The sequence below is a fragment of the Pelodiscus sinensis genome, chromosome 1, assembly GCF_049634645.1.
Source record: "Pelodiscus sinensis isolate JC-2024 chromosome 1, ASM4963464v1, whole genome shotgun sequence".
NCBI classification, from domain to species: Eukaryota; Metazoa; Chordata; order Testudines; family Trionychidae; genus Pelodiscus; species Pelodiscus sinensis.
In genome coordinates this window covers 46,780,470-46,798,151 of record NC_134711.1, presented here as the reverse complement: position 1 = coordinate 46,798,151, position 17,682 = coordinate 46,780,470, and the positions used below count along the sequence as shown (strand labels likewise).

At 38.1% G+C, this 17,682-nt stretch overlaps 1 long non-coding RNA gene across 1 annotated transcript in view; it reads left to right on the top strand.

The window, feature by feature from the left end:
- LOC112545695 (uncharacterized) overlaps nt 1–4,694 on the top strand; it is an 82,501-nt gene extending 77,807 nt beyond the window's left edge. Inside the window, exon 5 of the long non-coding RNA XR_003089241.2 lies at nt 2,744–4,694. This is a non-coding gene — a long non-coding RNA (uncharacterized LOC112545695). The remainder of the gene's footprint in view (nt 1–2,743) is intronic.
- The last annotated feature ends 12,988 nt before the right edge of the window (nt 4,695–17,682 follow it).

Genomic DNA, 17,682 nt, shown 5'->3' with positions numbered 1-17,682 from the left:
GCCACAAAAAATGAGGAAGAATGGCTCTTGCACAAGAAGGGTTATTTGTGCAACAAGGAGCTGTCTACACAGCTCCTTTTTGCGCAAAAGCCTCTTGCTCAAAAACGGCTGCTCATTAATTATGCAAATGAAGCAAGGCGATATTCCATGCCGAGCTTCATTTGCATAAGCTTTTCCGCAAGAAGGCTACAGGGTAGACGTAGTCAAAGTGAGAAAATTTTAACTGAACACAAAGAATTCCCACCTCGGTCAAAAGGTATATAAAGGGGGGGAACCAAACAATAGGAGTAGTGGCCAGATGCCAAGAGACCCCCACTTACCACCCAAGATACCTGCTGGAAGCATCTAAGAAAGAACAGGGGGAAGGACTGACCCCAAGCTAGGAGGCTGCCTAATTTGTGAAAGAGATAATTAGAACAACTGTTAGGGTAAGAATTGACATGTAACAAGTTTTTCAGTGAATTAGGTTTAGCTGGTGTGTTTTATTTATTTTGGCTTAGTAACTTACTTTGATCTGTCTATTTTCTCTTGCAATCACTTAAATCCTACTGTTTATACTTAATAAAACACTTTTGTTTATTATCAAGCCCAGTGTAAACAATTATTACTTGGGAGGAAGCAAAAAGTGTGCATATCTCTCTTTCATTGATCAAAAGGGCAAACTTCTCAGTTTTCTTTCTCTGTGTAAAACTTTTATACTGAGTAAGACAGATTTATTTGGGGTTTTGGTCCTCTGTGGGACTGTGTTCCTGGGTGCTGTCAATGGCCTTATAGCTGAGCTCTTTCAGAAATGAGTGTATTCAGTGTCTGTGTTGCTCTGCTGGGCGGGGGGGGGGGGCGGGGGGGCGGACGGGACGGAAAGCTGATATCCCAAGTCTGTACCTTGGCTGAGGGAAACCAGAGCCCTGAGCTTTATAGTTCAAGCTGTAGAGGTCCCAGGTTCAAATCTGCCTGGTGGCAGTTACTCAATCATTTCACTGGTGGGTAAAGTTGTCTTCATATTTGGTTCAATTATGTTGGTTAGGCACAGCCTTCGTTAGGGCCAGCAAACTGCCTGGAGGATGCACCTTCTGCTGGTCATACAGAAACTGTGCACCTGCTACAGCCTCCCTTTGGGATGTCTAGATGTTCCCTATGGTCCCATCATTCCCATGGGTCAGGACAATACATGCACAACTGAATCCTCCAGGTAGAGAGATTAACCCATCTATATACTGTCGTAATATAGTAAAAAATGCTGTTTGAACCTATCTGAGTTGTATCTAGCTGAGTTGGTATTTGATCAGAATATCAGAGTTCATGACTATACTTTTGCCAAAAGTCCCATGGAATTTTGAATGACATCAGGTAGAGAGGACATTTATGTTTATATTTCACCTGAGAGATGGCATCTTTCTTCAATAACTGTCTTAGAACGCAGAGTGCCACCTATTGAATCATCAGCACTGTTTCCTGTGCTAAGTAAGTATTCCTTTGAGGTCTTGTGGCCAGCCCTATTTAGACTGTTTAAGTTAACAGAGTCACTGGATCATAGTACCTAGTAGTTTGGCTATGTTATTACATCATTAAAATGTGGCTGATGATTTTAATGTCAATCTTATTGCCAAATTCTGTTCTTCAGATGGAGATAGGTCCATAGTAATATTCCTACTCTAATCCATTTTTCCTTTGTTCACTATGACTTCCCCATCCATAAGTGACCATGGGATTAAAATTGCTTTCAAGGTACTTTCTTTAGTTAATTGTAAATTATGTCTAGGAATGATAACGGTCCTTCAGTGTTATGGACAGCTCAGTCAATTAGAGGATATTATGATGGTTTTTGAACTTTGTAATCAAAATTATCCACTTTCATTTGTATTTGGACTTCAGTGCTATGGCCATAAAAATAAATCTTTCATAATATGTATCTCTCAGAGCTATAGGTCTCTCAGTATTATTAATTCAGTGGAAGAGCGTAGGTATCAGGAAGTCTAATGAGGAAGTAACATTAAATGTGTTTGCAGCTTCTGCAGTGCAGGTGTATTGAGTGAGACACATCTGTGAAAACTTTTTCTTTTTACTTGAATACCCATTTCATAAAGATACTAAAAATGATTGTTTTCTTTGTTGCCTTCCTACATGGGAAAGCTAATACCAGAATAGTACTATACTTTCATAAAACTATTTCAGAGAATAACAAAACCTTTCAGACTTTAATAACTATACATGACTGATCTATCCTCTCTGGCAAGGTTAACTGTTTCTCCCAAGGAGTTAAGTGGCATATAAACTATTGTTCACACCATTTGTGCTAACAGCCTAGCATGACCTCAAATACTGTAGTGGTCATACAAGCTATCCTGTACAATACATTTATCAACAAAGGTAAAAGGACCACAGGGGCAGAGCTGACTTTGAGTGTATTAGGGATCTATAAGGATAAATGTCTAACCTGATTCCACAGCAAAAAGTAATTATGGAACCATTGTTTCTATAGTGTTAATATTTTTTCACTGTTCTTTAGAAATATAAGCTATTTAGTTCTTGGTTTGACATCTGTATTGCATTATATTTCATACAATGCATCTAGACTAAAGTGTAGAGTTATCAAATAACAGTGAGATCATTTTACTGCTACAAGAAATCATCAATAGAAATAAAGTATAGAGAAAGTTTAAATTCTGTAGTTATTTTTAATATATATTAAATGATCTAATTAACAATAGGCTAAACAGAATTTTGGGGCTTTATTCTTTTTTAGGTATGGCTGGCTCCCAAGCCTTTGACTTCTCAAATCCACTACAATGAGGGCGTTATCTGAACAGGAGAATGGGCAGGATCCATTTCAGGAGGAGTCAAAATGACCACATTGGTAATATTAGAGAAATGCAAACTCAAGTAAGAGGCAAAAAACATAAACATTTCTCAATTGGAAATAGCATTCAAGAAGTCTGCCTCGGGACAGCTCTTTTGTAGGCACTTGCAATTTGTATCTGTCTATAGTAATTATCCTTATAGTCATGAATAATAGACTATTATCATAGCTATCCCACAAATTTGAGACACACCTGTCGAACAAAGGTGTTATTCCAAAACTCCTTACTCAGGAAACATGGGTAATTAAAAGAGGAATCTGGCTATAAGGGCATGAAGTCAAACTAGTCCATTTTGGTTTGTGCTTGTGGAAAATCAAAGCAAATATTAATATCAAAGAACATAAGAACATAAGCTATCTCTCTCCTGCCATCCATCTCCACCCTCTGACAAACAGAGACTAGGGACCTCATTCCTTACCCATACTGTCTAATAGCCATTTATGGACTTAACCTCCATGAATTTATCTAGTTCTCTTTTAAACCCTATTATAGTCCTAGCCTTCACAGCCTTCTCAGGCAAGGAGTTGCACAGATTAACTGCTCTGTGTGAATAAGAATTTCCTTTTATTTGTTTTAAACCTGCTGCCCATTAATTTCATTTAGTGGCCCCTAGTTCTTATATTATGAGAACAAGTAAATAACTTTTCCTTATTCACTTTCTCCACACCACTCATGATTTTATATACCTCTATCATATCCCCCTTAGTCTCCTCTTTTCCAAGATGAAAAGTCCCAGTCTCTTTAATCTCTCCTCATATGGGACCCATTCCAAACCCCTAATCATTTTACTTGCCCTTTCTTTTAAATATAGAAAGGAATATAGAAATTCCCACAGTCCATCTAGTCTGCCATCCTATTTCCAAGAATGGCCAATACCACATGTTTCAGAGGAGGAAGGTACAAATAAACCACTTAAAGATCAATTATGGTACAACTTTCCTATGACAGAAGTTTTTTCCTAACCCTATGCAATTGACTGGTTTATGTCTTACTGAATGAGTTTTTATATTCCTTGCAATGTTTTGTCCTGTCTCATGCAATTATGAGGGTTAGTCTTATAAACATTTAATGCTATTTAGAACCCTTTTAACAATATCTTCTGGTAATGAGTTCCACAGGTTAGGTTATGAAAAATAAGTATTTATTTTTCTTACTTTTAGATGTCTTGCCTGTTAATTTCATTGGGGATCTCTTTGTTCTAATGTCATGAGAAAGGGTAAATGGGACTTCCAGATATATATTCTCTATATCATAAATTCTTTTAACTATGTGTATTATGTATTCTATTACTAATTTTTTCTTTAAACTGCACAGTGCAAATCTTTTAAATCTCTCCTCAGATGGATTTTTTCTATGCCATTAGACATATCTAGACATATCCCACATCTGCAATCTGGTCTTTCTTGTGTGTGGGCGTGTTGTGAGATGTTCTTTCTAAAAACAAAAACAAAACAACATTAAGTATTACATATCACACACAATCACAGAGACCATTAATGAATGTGCTTTATATTTTACTAATACTGTGTTAGATATTATTTTTATTTCCCCGTTTGTACACATGCTGATAAAACATTTTGCTTTTTACTGCATGCAAACCTTAATATTGACTTCTGACCAAAAGGTGCAGTGTCCTGTTGTTGAGCTTCTGAGCATATAAAATATTTCAAACTATTACCAGTCTAATCTAAATAGCTATTCTTTTTAATATATTTACTGTACAGCTTACAAAGAAGTAACGGTATTGCAAATTTGCAATAAAGCAAATTTCTATCTCAACTTTAAATAGACCTTCATTTTTCTTCCCACATTCTGCAGCAGAATCTACTTGGGATTCAAATATCTGGAGTGCAGTAATGGTAATTTGTTCTTGTCTTAATACCTGTATTTTGTGATGTCCTTACCAGAAGAATATGCATTTAAACTTTATGAGGGAGATACATATTGTTGTTTTCCCATGAAAGTTGTGGCATTTCTGTTCTTAATTGTTTTTGATGGTTTTCACTTCTTTTCTAAAACTGATAAGAAAAAATGTTTGCAAATATAGAAACACATTCTGTATTACACTGTCCATACATTCTTGAACATTTTCACAGTAAGGATCCATATACATATGCAGATAAGTAATATTGCTCAAATAAATAGGCCATTGAGTTCAAATGAACTATTTACAGAAGTATACACCTGCTAATGTGTTTTTAGAATTGGGTCTTTAATACAATGCGTTGTATTACAACACTTAGCACAACTGTGAAAATGCTGCATACCATGGAAGTAAATATTCTTTTAGGAATTAGCTCCTTCTTAATTTGAAATAACATAAGTGAAAAAGACATTTCAATGTTTGCAGGCTCAAAGGCCATGTATTAATTAAGAAAAAAGGTATCATTATGGTGGAGAATAAATAAAATTCAAGACCTAATGAATTAAAACTTAATATTTTTCTTCATAATAATATATTTTTCAGACTCAGCATAAGCTTTTCCAAGTTCTGTTTCAAATCCAAAATGAATTAAAACAGGACCTTAATTTCAACATTACTATGCCAGTGTATCCTGTCAGCCCCTCATGTTAAATACTCTTTAAGATCCTTCTGACCCTTTTTCTTTTATCTGCTTTAGGTTTAGAATTAACTCCAACTACCAAGCAGAAGGCTTGTTTGGCAGGTGAAGGACCCATATGCTAAATTCTGGAATACATTTCCTAACAGTGGTAGTTAGTTGCTTGCTATTTTTCTTATCTGGCCGCTTGCATGGCCTTTTGGTTGTCTTTAGTGCTAACTTTGCTGGTGGCAGTGGAACTGCCCCTAGGGCTGCTGTAGGTCAGACTGCTGATGGTCTGTCTTTTCTTCCTAGATGCCATTGATGAAGAACAATTCCAACCTTGGAGAAGGTTGTGATTAAAAAGCCAGACATTGAACTTTCTGAATTTTCCCAGTATGCCTCTGGAGCACCCCAGAACCATGTGTTAAGATAAATCCCACTGCATTCATTAAATAAATGGGGAGATTCTTTTAGGAAAATGTTTTTTCTCTTTTCTTTCATCAAAGAATATAAATATCTTCAACTGGTTCTTTAGAAACAGATTATGCAATGCTGTTTTTATATTACTTATGCTCTTTATATTACTTATGCAACTTCCCCCCCTTGTACACGTTATTGTTATTGACACCAATTCTACAGGCTTTTTTAAAAAAGAAATTAAATAACGAATCAATAAAGGTTAGCTATTTATTGCAGATTATTACTTTATCATTCCCATAATTACAATAATGATTGCTGATGGAAATTCTATTTATGTGAATCATTTTATACTTGTTATTTATTATTATTAATGTTACAATTATTATCTTCTTACCCTTCAGTTCACAAGATGTATCTTCTCAGTGAATTTTAATTTCAATATCTTGCTATTATACTATACATAATCCTATCAAAGACTGTCCTTCATGCAACATTTTCAGTGATATATTATCACAGAGATCATTAATGAATGAGCTTCATATCTTACTAATACTGTTTTAGATACTATTTTTATTAATTTTCTAAGCTGTAATTCTTCATACAGTACCTATGTCTGTCTTTTATTAAAGTTGTGTTTTTTATTTTAATACAAGTATTTCAAAGGGAGGTATTAGCTTTTCCTTTAAAATACATTTCAGTTCATACATCCTGAAAGATGATCATCTCTGTGCACTATACATTTAGATCTTGTGAACACTAATTTTCACAAATTTTCCTAGTTGTTGTAACCAGTTTCCTGCTAGTAATCAAAGTTAAATTTCTGCAAATTTTGTTCTTTCCATGGTGCAGGATGGGGAAAACAAACAAAACAAATCAATTATACTTTGTCCTATGACTAAGATACAGACATTGTAGTGAAGTAGAGAAAAATGATTGACCATTTCTAGCCTTTTAACTATATGTCAAAAGTAAACAAAATAACTTTTTACCCTTGATATTGCAACTTTCTCTCAGTAATTTTTTCAGCTAAATGCCAGATTCATTTAAAAGGGATTACTCTCACAGCTAGAAAACCATTTGTTCCTCTTGATGTATATACTTTTGTTAAACTTAATGATTGGCTGTTAAAATTAATGGAACACATGCCATCACATGTATTGTGTATAATATTCAGCTCCTCTTCAAATATTTTTCGGTATGATATGCTGCATGCACGGTGCTGTAAAAGTTGAAGGCTGACATCATTTTAGAAGCTGCCTTTGTTAAGGGCAAATCATCATTATTGGTATTTGGAACATAGATTTGAGTAAGCTTAGATCATTGCTTAATCTTTTTTGCTCAATTTACAGCATTCTGACAGTATAGAATTAGAGAGCCCAATACTAAAATATCCTTAATGCATCACTACCTATAGAAAATGTAAATAAGTCTTATGGTCTTTCTGAGGAATATTAAATATACATACAGTACTATGAATGACATATTGTCATTATAACATAAACCTATGGTATATTTACCATATTGTTGTCACATCTTGCATAAATAAAACATATACCTATTATTATTGACTATATTTGGTTTCCTTTCATAATTTTTTGTGAAACAAACTACTTGAATAAAATTTGAAATATATGACCAATTAGTAAGTAGCTTATACAACATTCTTTGCATAAATATATTCATATTCATTTGCATAAGAGTGGATAAGCCCAGAAAAACTAGAACAATTAGGTGTCATAAAATAAATCATATTTTTTTGCTGTTTTCTTAGTCTTCTAGAAAAAAATATGAATGTCAAAAATTCTTTGCCTATAATAATAATGTGCCATAGTTATATGAGAATCAGTTGTTTAACATTTGATCCTTTTTCCAGAGGACATTTCTTCAGCATCACAGGCTTAAATATTTCTATTGATTTTTATGTCTGGATTTACTGTGAACATATAACCATCAGAGTAGAGAAGCACTTCTGATTTCTTAGGCAAAGCAACATGATTTAAGAATTCTAAAGGATTTTACTTAATACATGAAAGAGGATTTATATACCTGGCCCCTGATTCATTAAGGTACTTAAAGCACATGCCTAAAGTAAAGCATGTGAACAGTTCTGTTGACTTAAACAGAACTACACATGTGTTTAAAAGCAAGGCATTTGCTTAAGTACTTTCTGAATGGAGTCTTTAATTTGATTTGCATTTAGAAATCATTTTATAGCATTCCATTCATTTAAATTTTGCTTAATTTTTCTATTTAGAATATTCGGCATCTTTAAACCAATGGAAACTTATTTTTCTTTCAGAATATATTGGACCAAAGGCCCCTGTTCATTAAATCCATTGATTTAACAGAAGTCACACCACTGATTAATTTGGGCCATTGCATTATTAAAAAGGCCATGATCCAGCAAAGTGTTTAAGCATGTGCTTAACTTTAAGCTTGCAAGCTAAGCCCATTGAAGTCAGTGGGACTAGATGTATATGTAAAGGTAAACACATGCTTAAGTGCTTTCCTCTATTAGGGCCAAAAAAACCAGTTCGGCAAAGCACTTAAACATAGGTTTGGATTATACAGGCTGAAACTTTTGAAGGGGATTACGGCATCCCTCTCCAGGTATGTCTACACTGCAGGCTAAAGTCAAGTTAAGATACATAACTTCAGCTACATTAATTGCATAGCTGAAGTCAGAGTACCTTAACTTGGCTTTTGGCACTGTCTATATAGCAGGAAGTCAAAGGAAGAACGCTCTCCTTCAACTTCCCTTACTCCTTGTGAAATGAGGGTTATGGAAGTCAGAGTAAAAAGCCCATTATTTTGAAATAACAGGCTTGCTGTGTAGACCTGCACTCTGTTATTTAGAAATAACATGAGTTATGTTGAAATAAATGTGCAGTGTAGATATAGTTTCCTATTGCTCTTCACTATGAAATGTGCATCTAACTCCTATGAGTTCTTTCAAAATTCCACCCTAAATTTTCCAACATGAGTGATTACTAGGGTTCAGTTTTTTGTTGAGGTAGTGCTGAACTGCACTTCCTAAAAGGATCATTTGAAAGTATTCATCCTCAGTTCTCTGGAGCACAAAAGGGTCTACATTATGCTGTACCTGTATGGCTTCAAAGATCTGTTGAACATTCTGTGAGAATTGTTGGGAATCTTGTGTCTTATGGGGTGAATGAAGGGCGCAATCCCTGAACCCTGGATCTACAACTGGACTACAGTTATGACTGACTGTTGCACAGGAGTGTGTATCTGACAAAAAAGGAGAGGGAGTGGCCCTTTCACACATCTCTTGCACATGGAAGACAAGCTGGACCTGACAGAATTTCTGACTGTACTTTATGGCTGTGTCTAGACTGGCCACTTTTTCTGGAAAAGCAGCTGCTTTTCCAGAAAAACTTGCCAGCTGTCTACACTGGCGGCTTGAATTTCCACAAAAGCACTGACGATCTCATGTAAGATTGTCAGTGCTTTTGCGGAAATACTATGCTTTTTCAGACACACTTTTGCGCGAAAGTGCCAGTGTAGACAGCAGAGATTTGTTTTCCGCAAAAAAGCCCCAATCGCGAAAATGGCGATCGGGGCTTTTTTGCAGAAAAGCGCGCCTAGATTGGCCACGGACGCTTTTCCGCAAAAAGTGCTTTTGCAGAAAAGCATCCTGCCAATCTAGATGCGCTTTTCCAAAAATGCTTTTAACGGAAAACTTTTCCGTTAAAAGCATTTCCGGAAAATCATGGCAGTCTAGACGTAGCCTATGTTTGTGATTCTGACTGTGGGTGACATCTGCAGATACATGTGGATAGTATTCTGCCAGTTATTATCCTTGGATGTAGAGTCTGATTTAAGCATTATTTTTATTTCTTCAAGATATTTATGACTGGCTTCATAATACATAATAGGCTGCATAGCAGCTTTTGTAACTGACAACACGCATCATCTGCTCTGTGAATATACAGTAGAAGCATTATGTGAAACACATTTCTGCTGAGGTCCCAATGGATAATCTGAACAATTATCTGGGGCAGTATTTACCAAATGTGTCACTTTTTACAAATATTTGGAGTTGCTTCTCTTCTCTTGAAATCTTCGCATTCTGGTCTGAGGAAAACAGTAGCTTCCCTTTTTGCGTCAAGATAATACTGGAGAAAAATTATATCTGTCAGAGATAAAAATACCATAATTATATCTTCTTATAATTTATTCATTAGTTTATGAATCTAACACCATCCAAGGAAAGTTGCACATACCCATAAAATTCCTTACTGAAACATTTAGGAGCTGTTTGATGTAGCTAACAGATGTGGCTAACCACATGCTGTTAGACAACTAGTTAGTAGTAAATAAATAGGTGGCATTTGCACTACTGCCTCCCATTGGTGGCTGTTTTTCTGCTGTGGGGGCACATCAAAGTTGCAGCACAACCCTGACAGTTTGGTCTTTTTACAACAGTAGGTCCTGTGCTCAGGGATGGCTAAAGCTAGTCTACTTCTTGATACATAAAGCTTAGGGCTCATCTAGACTGCATTCCTCTCTAAAGAGGAATGCAAATGAAGCAGATCGAAAATTCAAATGAAGCGCAGATTTACAAACCTTGTGCTTTATTTGCACAATCGCATCTGAGCATTTTTTCGAAAAAGGGTTTTTCGAAACACCTTCCCCCCCCCCCGCAATCTAGACAGGGTTCTTTAAAAAAAAATCCCCTTTTTTGAAAGAACCTGTACTCCTGAAAAAACGAGCTGTATGGGTTATTTTGAAAAAGGGGATTTTTTTTAAAAGAACCCCATCTCGACTGCAGGTTTATTTTTTTTGAAAACCCCTTTTTCGAAAAAGCGCTCGAACACAATTATGCAAATGAAGCATGAGATTTCTAAATCTGCGCTTCATCTGAATTTTTGATCTGCTTCATTTGCATTTCTCTTTCAAGAGAGGGATGCAGTCTAAAGACATAGCCTTAGTTTGAATGTGCTGTAAACCAGCAGGGCACACCCAGCACACAGACATTTAGCATCTGGAACACAGATTTTTTTGTTTTGTATTTGTTAGTAAACAAACAGTAGTCAAATGCTTGGGATGAAATCCTGTCCCCCTTGAAGTCATTAGCAATACGCTCATTGGCTTCAATGGGGCCAAGATTTCGTGCAAGGGATGGTTTTCCTTGGGTGTTACAGAGAAAATTGTCCATATGTATTGACAGTAACACAGATCTGCCTTTATAACAGGCTCATTGTTTGAGCCAGAACCACTTCTATGCCTGTTTCACCCCAGTTGAGAAACCTTAGAAAGAAGTGGCACTAGAGGAGTGATTTGAACCAGAGAGATTCTGTTGTTCATCCTCCTTCCAGTGAAGACTTCTCTGCTCTGTGAGGCTTCCACCATTTCCTTTGGAAGAGTATTGGATCCCAACAGGAGGTAATCCTCCCTCCCTCACTTTTTTGCCTAATGTCTTCATTGCTCAGTTTCCCACTGTTTCTGTTACTTATATTGGTGATGTGGTAAATTGCATGCATCAGAAGGCAATCATTGATTTTTAAGCAGTCACCCACACATTTTAGCATTATTTAATCCTTCTCTTTGTCCTCAACCATTTTTTTTCCACCAGTATTTTGTGGAATATTCTCTATCATCAGCATTTCAGATTCAGAGTATGGGGGCGATCAGGGCAGTTAGATCTTCCGATACCAGATAGTTCCCAGGATTCCTCCCACCTAGCTCTCACAGCCTGTTTTTTTGTTTTGTTTTGATTTATGTTTTGCAATATCTATAATAAGTTGTCCTGATTGCTCAAGTGGTTTCAGTAATGAAAGCATAGAGTGGGGAGTCTCAAACTCATGGCCCACAGACCATTGCAGCATGAGCAGTTCCATAATCCAGCCCTGTGACCCTGGGAGTGTCCATCCCCTTCCCCCAAATCAATTCCCTACTCTGCCCCCGCCTTGCGTCTTCCCACCCCTGTTCTGCCCTCTGCCCCACCATCACACCACTTCCCTCAAGCCCCCTCCCTTGAGGAATGAGACTTTGGAGATTACCAAAGGCCCAGTACAGGGTGGAAGCAGTGATGGCAGGAGCTGCAAGGAAGCAGAACACTGCAATGGCCTCTGCTCTGCTCCGCTGCCATCTCCCAGGTCACTCTGCTTCACTGTGGTGGTGGGAAGCGGAATGCCCCAGCCCCAATCCCAGCACAGGTTGGCGTGGGAGATGGTGGAAGAGCAAAGAGGCTGTTTTGTAGCTCCTCTTCCCCACGGCTCCCATCGCTGCAAGGGGGGGCCCGACCCCTGTTGCCAGCTCTAGTTTGCCCAGAGCCTTGTGGGCTAACCTGAATATGGATGATGAAACCATCTATAGGATGGTTAGCATGGCCACTGCAGGACCCAAAAACCGTGGGGCCCAAGGCAGCTGTGCTGAACCATTCTAAGGACAGGATGGCTCTGCACACAATTCCCCTGGGCCACAGGGTTGTGCCAACAGTAGTGCAGAGCTAGCAGCCAGAAGCCCCTCTAGCCCTGCTGTGTTAAATCAGGAGGTGCCAGGTGATGCATGGGGGGAGTGCACAGGCTGGCAGGTGGGGCTGGGAGATGTGTGTGGTGGGGAAATGCATGGAGACCCTCCTCCCAGAGCAGGGCAAGACAGGGGTGCCCACTGGTCCACTAGGAGGAACTGAGCATTGTCAGGACCCTAAATTGAGTTTGAGACCCCAAGTGTAGAGAGAATGGACAGGTTTCTTTTTCTCATTCTGAACCTAAATAATGACATTTGGGATCCATTGGTGAATTAGCCTGTGGTCAGAATTTCTTTCTTATTCTTTTACAATACATGTGACATATTTTAGAGTATACTTCGTAAGGCAGGGAGGAGAGGGAGTTGCTGAAGTGAATGGAGACATACCTGAGGAAAGACATGCGCAACATTTTGGCAAGATTACACTGGTAGACTGTTGAGTACAGCTGATGAGATTCCAGTCTTGGAATCCACGGGGCTCCAAATCCCATCCTTAGAATCAGCAGGGAATCTTCTTGAGTGAGATAATACTCAGCCTGATTAAAGAAAGCAGGCACTGGCCATGAATTGTGTTAAAGTATGTGATCACTAAGCATTAATGAAACAAGATAGTTACATGAATCGAAAACTGCCTACCATGCACAGAGAGATTACTGTATTTTGCTTTGTTGTGTGCTGCTTGTGCACATACAGCCTGATTTTCAGTTATGGCCTTGATTTCTATTGAAATCAAGAATCAAGCCCATGACCTATACAATCAAAAGCCTTCTGTGTATCTCAGAAGGCACACTGCTCTGTCTCGGTCCTGTTCACTCTGTTTTGTAACATGCTGCTCTTCAAATTGTGTGTGGGGCTTTGTGTGAATTCCAAATGTGCTTGTAAGTCTCAATGATGATTTTCCTTTGTAAGTAGTTTTCTCCCTAATATTAAAAACTTTTCAGCATAAAATGTACAAGATTAAAGAGGCACTTGATGAAGTACAATAAGCCAAAATTTCTGATGGCTTTATTGCAAAGGAACTGGCTTTCTTTCCTTAGCATAAATTTGTTGTTTTTTTCTTAGGGCACAGGTTTTTGATATGTCCATAAAATGATTTGTTCTCTGAGTTGCAAACTCATTTTTGTTTTGGGTTAACACTTCTTGTATATCCTTGAGGAGTATAATGGAAGCCATAGAAACTGATGCAGTGAATTTTGCAGTTTATAAGTAAAGAATTCTTAGATTTTGGGGGAAGAGGGCTGTATAGCTCCATTAAAATGTACAAAGCTCTCATTTTAATGTATCTTGAGCTACTGGTTTTACTGATTTACAGAGAATTATGATTCTGATTTGGAATGAAAATTCAAATACCTATATGCTTTTACACATTCATTTCAGTAAATGCTGGATGGAGGAAATAGTTGTAACTATAGTCAATAAATGAATGTATATCAAGGAATCAAAATCATAAGGTTGAAAGAACCTCAGGATGCCATCAAGTCCAACTCACTGCTAAAAGCAGGACTATTCCCAACTAAATCATCACAGGTGGGGCTTTATCAAGCCAGGACTTAAAAACCACTTGGGATGGAAATTCCATCACCACTCTAGGCAATCCATTCTAGTGCTTTACCCTGCTCCTAGTGAAATAGTTTTTCCTAATATCCAACCACATTGCAACTGGAGACCATTGCTCCTCATCCTGTCATCTCTCACTACTGAGACCATCTTCTTTCGAATCCCCTTTCATCTGAAGGCAGCTTTCAAATCCCTCTTCCCCACTCTTCTCTTTCATAGACTAAATAAGCCCAAATCCCTCAGTCTCTCCTCATAAGTCATGTACTCCAACTTCCTAATCATTTTTGTTGCCCGCCACTGGACTCCATTGCATCCACATTCTTTCTGTAACAGGGGCTTGAATTGGACACAATACTTCAGATGTGGCCTCACCAGTACTGAATTAAAGGGGAATAATCACTTCCCTGCATCTGCTGGCAATGCTTCTACTAATGCACCCCAATATGTCGTTAGCCTTCTTGGCTACAAGGGCACACTGTTGACTCACATACAGCTCCTCTTCCACTGTAATCCCCAGGTCCTTTTCTGCAGAATTGTTACGTAGCCAGTCGGTGCCCAGCCTGTAGCAGGGCTTGACATTCTTCTGTCCTAAGTGCAGGAAGAGGCTTTTCCCAAATTTGGCCCGTCTACACTGGGCCAAATTTCAGAAAATCCCCCTCTTTCAGAAGATCCCTTCTTCCTCATGGAGTGAGGAAGGCAGGGCTTCCAAAAGAGCGCATTTTCTCTTCTGAAAAAAAAAGCAGAAGAGCAAACCCATTCCCTGGATGCGGCGCAGTTTTTCCGGGATACCTGAGGTATCCCAGAAAACCCCTGCAGTTTAGATGTACCCTTAGTATCATCTGCAAACATCCTGAGGGTGCAATCCATCCCCCCATCCAGGTCATTAATAAAGATGTTGAACAAATCTGGCCCCAGAACCAAGTCTTGGGACACTCTGCTTGAAAACAATCACCAATCAGACACTGAGCCGTTGATCACACCCATTGAGCCTAACGATTTAGCCAGATTTCTATCCACCTTCCAGTCTATTTATTCAATCCATACTTATTTAATTTGCTGGCAAGTATACTGTGGGAGACTGTATCAAAAGCTTTGCTAAAGTCAAGGTATATAATGTCCACCACCTTTCCCATATCCAAAGAGCCAGCTATCTTGTCACAGAGGACAATCAGGTTGGTCAGGTGTGACACGCTCTTGGTGAATCCATGTTGACTATGCCTGATCACTTTCCTCTCTTCCAAGTGCTTCAAAATGGATTCCTATGATTTTTTCAAGGGCTATGGGGAGACTGACTGGTCTGTAGTTCCCCAGATTCTACTTCTTCCCTTTTTTGGAAAAAGGAAAATGTAGTGCCCATCTTTTCTTGTCCGGGACTTCCCCCAAAACTTAGATTTCCCCCTTTCCTCCTCTAACAACTTATAAGAAAATCTTCTTTTGCTCTCAGTTCATAGAAATATCATTCTGACTTCACTTTGTGATAGCTGGAAAATGTTCTTGCCTATCATTTAACAAAATCTCAATACCATTTACTTACTTTCATAAAGTCTCAAAATTCTTTATGTCTCATATTTGCTGTCTGCAGTTCATGCTAAAATTGAATTATTTGGATAAGAGCATTATATCTCTATGGGTACGTCTACACTGCACAGCTTATTTCGGGATTCCAAAGGTATCCCCACATCTTCACAAGCCTCCCGTTATCTTGAAATATTTTTCGAAATAACAGGTGTACTATTTTGGCATCCCAGTAACCCTCAGTCCCTGAGGGTTAAGGAATGTCTCAAAATGGCATGTTATTTTGAAATTTGGCACTGTGTAGATGTGCCAAATTTCAAAATAGCATATTTTGAAATTCAATCAAAATAAGATATGCAATGTGCGTAGTGCAAATTGAGTGTTGGGTTTAGGGTGCAGTGTAGATGTACCCTTAATGTGTGATGACTTTTAGCAGCAATAAACATTATACAAGAATTTGAAAGAGACAACAATGTGTATTCCAAACTAAATATACAAAAAGCAAAATAAAAAAACAGTATCGAGAATTTTGTAGTTGGGCTGCTGAGTTTTCTTCCTGGCATTTCTGAAGTTGGTAACAATTTGATTTAATTAGTAAAAGGACTTTTACATGCTCCAAAACTTTTGATTTAAAAATGTCCAGGGATATCATCAAATATTTCTAGTAGTTTTACTTTGCCTTTTAGCATCATGCATTTTTATCATGATCCACTTAAAGGATTAGCAGAACATCTTCCCCTATTCATTTTTCCCTTTTTCATTTGGTAAATATTGCAGGTTGAACCTCTCTAGTCCAGCAGTCTCTGATCTGGCAACATCGGCAGTCATGATTTTAGTTAGCCAGATATCCATTTATCAGCCAAGTTTCCTGTGGACCCATAAAGTTTGTTTACAGCCACCAGTCCTGGCTCTCTGTGTTCATTATTTAACTCTAACTTACCCCTACATGTCTTCTAAGAGCCCAGTAAGCAGTAGGAGTGTTGGTAACACTGCTTGACAATATTGATCTCTCATGGTTTGGCAAAGTCTCGGGTTCGGCACCAGTCAGGTCCTGAGAATGCCAGGCTAGAAAGGTTCAACTTGTAGTTACCTTTTTGGTTCTTTGTTGGTATAAAGAGTTGAACCACCACCAAAGATAATAGAGTCACATGCAATGACAGCAGAAAAGATTTAAAATTAACATAGCATACATTTCATTTTACATTTATCTGATCCTGACCAAGTATCTTGGATAATATCAGTGTAGTCTTGCTAATCATTTGGACCACCCATTGCTTCACAGAAACAGACAGCAGAAAATATTATTTTGGGGGACAATCCACTAAATTAGAGAACTTAAAAAAAAAGATCTATATATTTAGGGCCTTGCATTCTCTGTAGTCACTTTCAGAGGGGAAAAGTGAGTGTAAAATACAGCTATTTCGATTTGGAAGCATGTATACCTACTTTGTTCAGCTATTGCACACATCACCATCCAAAAGCTCTATTAGAAGCTGAAGAATTGGGAGTCATATGGTCTTATATTATATTAAAGGTACCACCCAGAGGGAGCTGATAGGAGGAGATCTGGAGCCCCTGATTGGACCAGGTATACTATATAATCCAGAAGGAGATTCAGGCAGTTATCTGAGAAACAAGGTATATCTTGGCTTACTGCTACTACACGCCATGCTGTTTGACTCCCAGCTTTGTTCCTGGTTCCTGCCTTCAGTCCTGTCTTAACTCCAAGCTGTGTTCCTCTTCCCTGCCCCCATTCTCTGACTACACCTCTGACCCTTGGCTTTGACCTCTGACTCTGTTCAACTCTTCATGACTCTGGCATGGTTAACCCTTGGCTCTAGCATACAGCCTCTGACTCCGGTACTGACCCTAAGTTCTTTTTCCTGACTCCTGGTCTAGCCACTAGGCTTTGAATCCTGCTCTAATATCTAGGACACACTTCTCAGGTCCCGGTTTTTGAATGTCAACCAAAGTGTGTAGAGATAAATGTGACAGATATCTAAACACAGAAAAACAAAATATGACATTGACCTTCCTTTGGAAGTCAATTTAAATGAAAGGTATTTTTAAATTAATCTATCCTTTATATTAAAAGTAGAGGAAAGCTACGTCATAACCCAAAGCAGTAATGGTTGAAGCAAGGCCTTCAATTTATAAAGGAGGAATAGATCTATGTAAAGAATGAGTATATGCAAGGCAGTTCAGAGATTTTATCAGTCTTATATTCTAACTAACTCACTGTGTGATGCTAAGCAAATAATTTACTCCTTGTGCTGTAAATATTGTTTTACTCATTG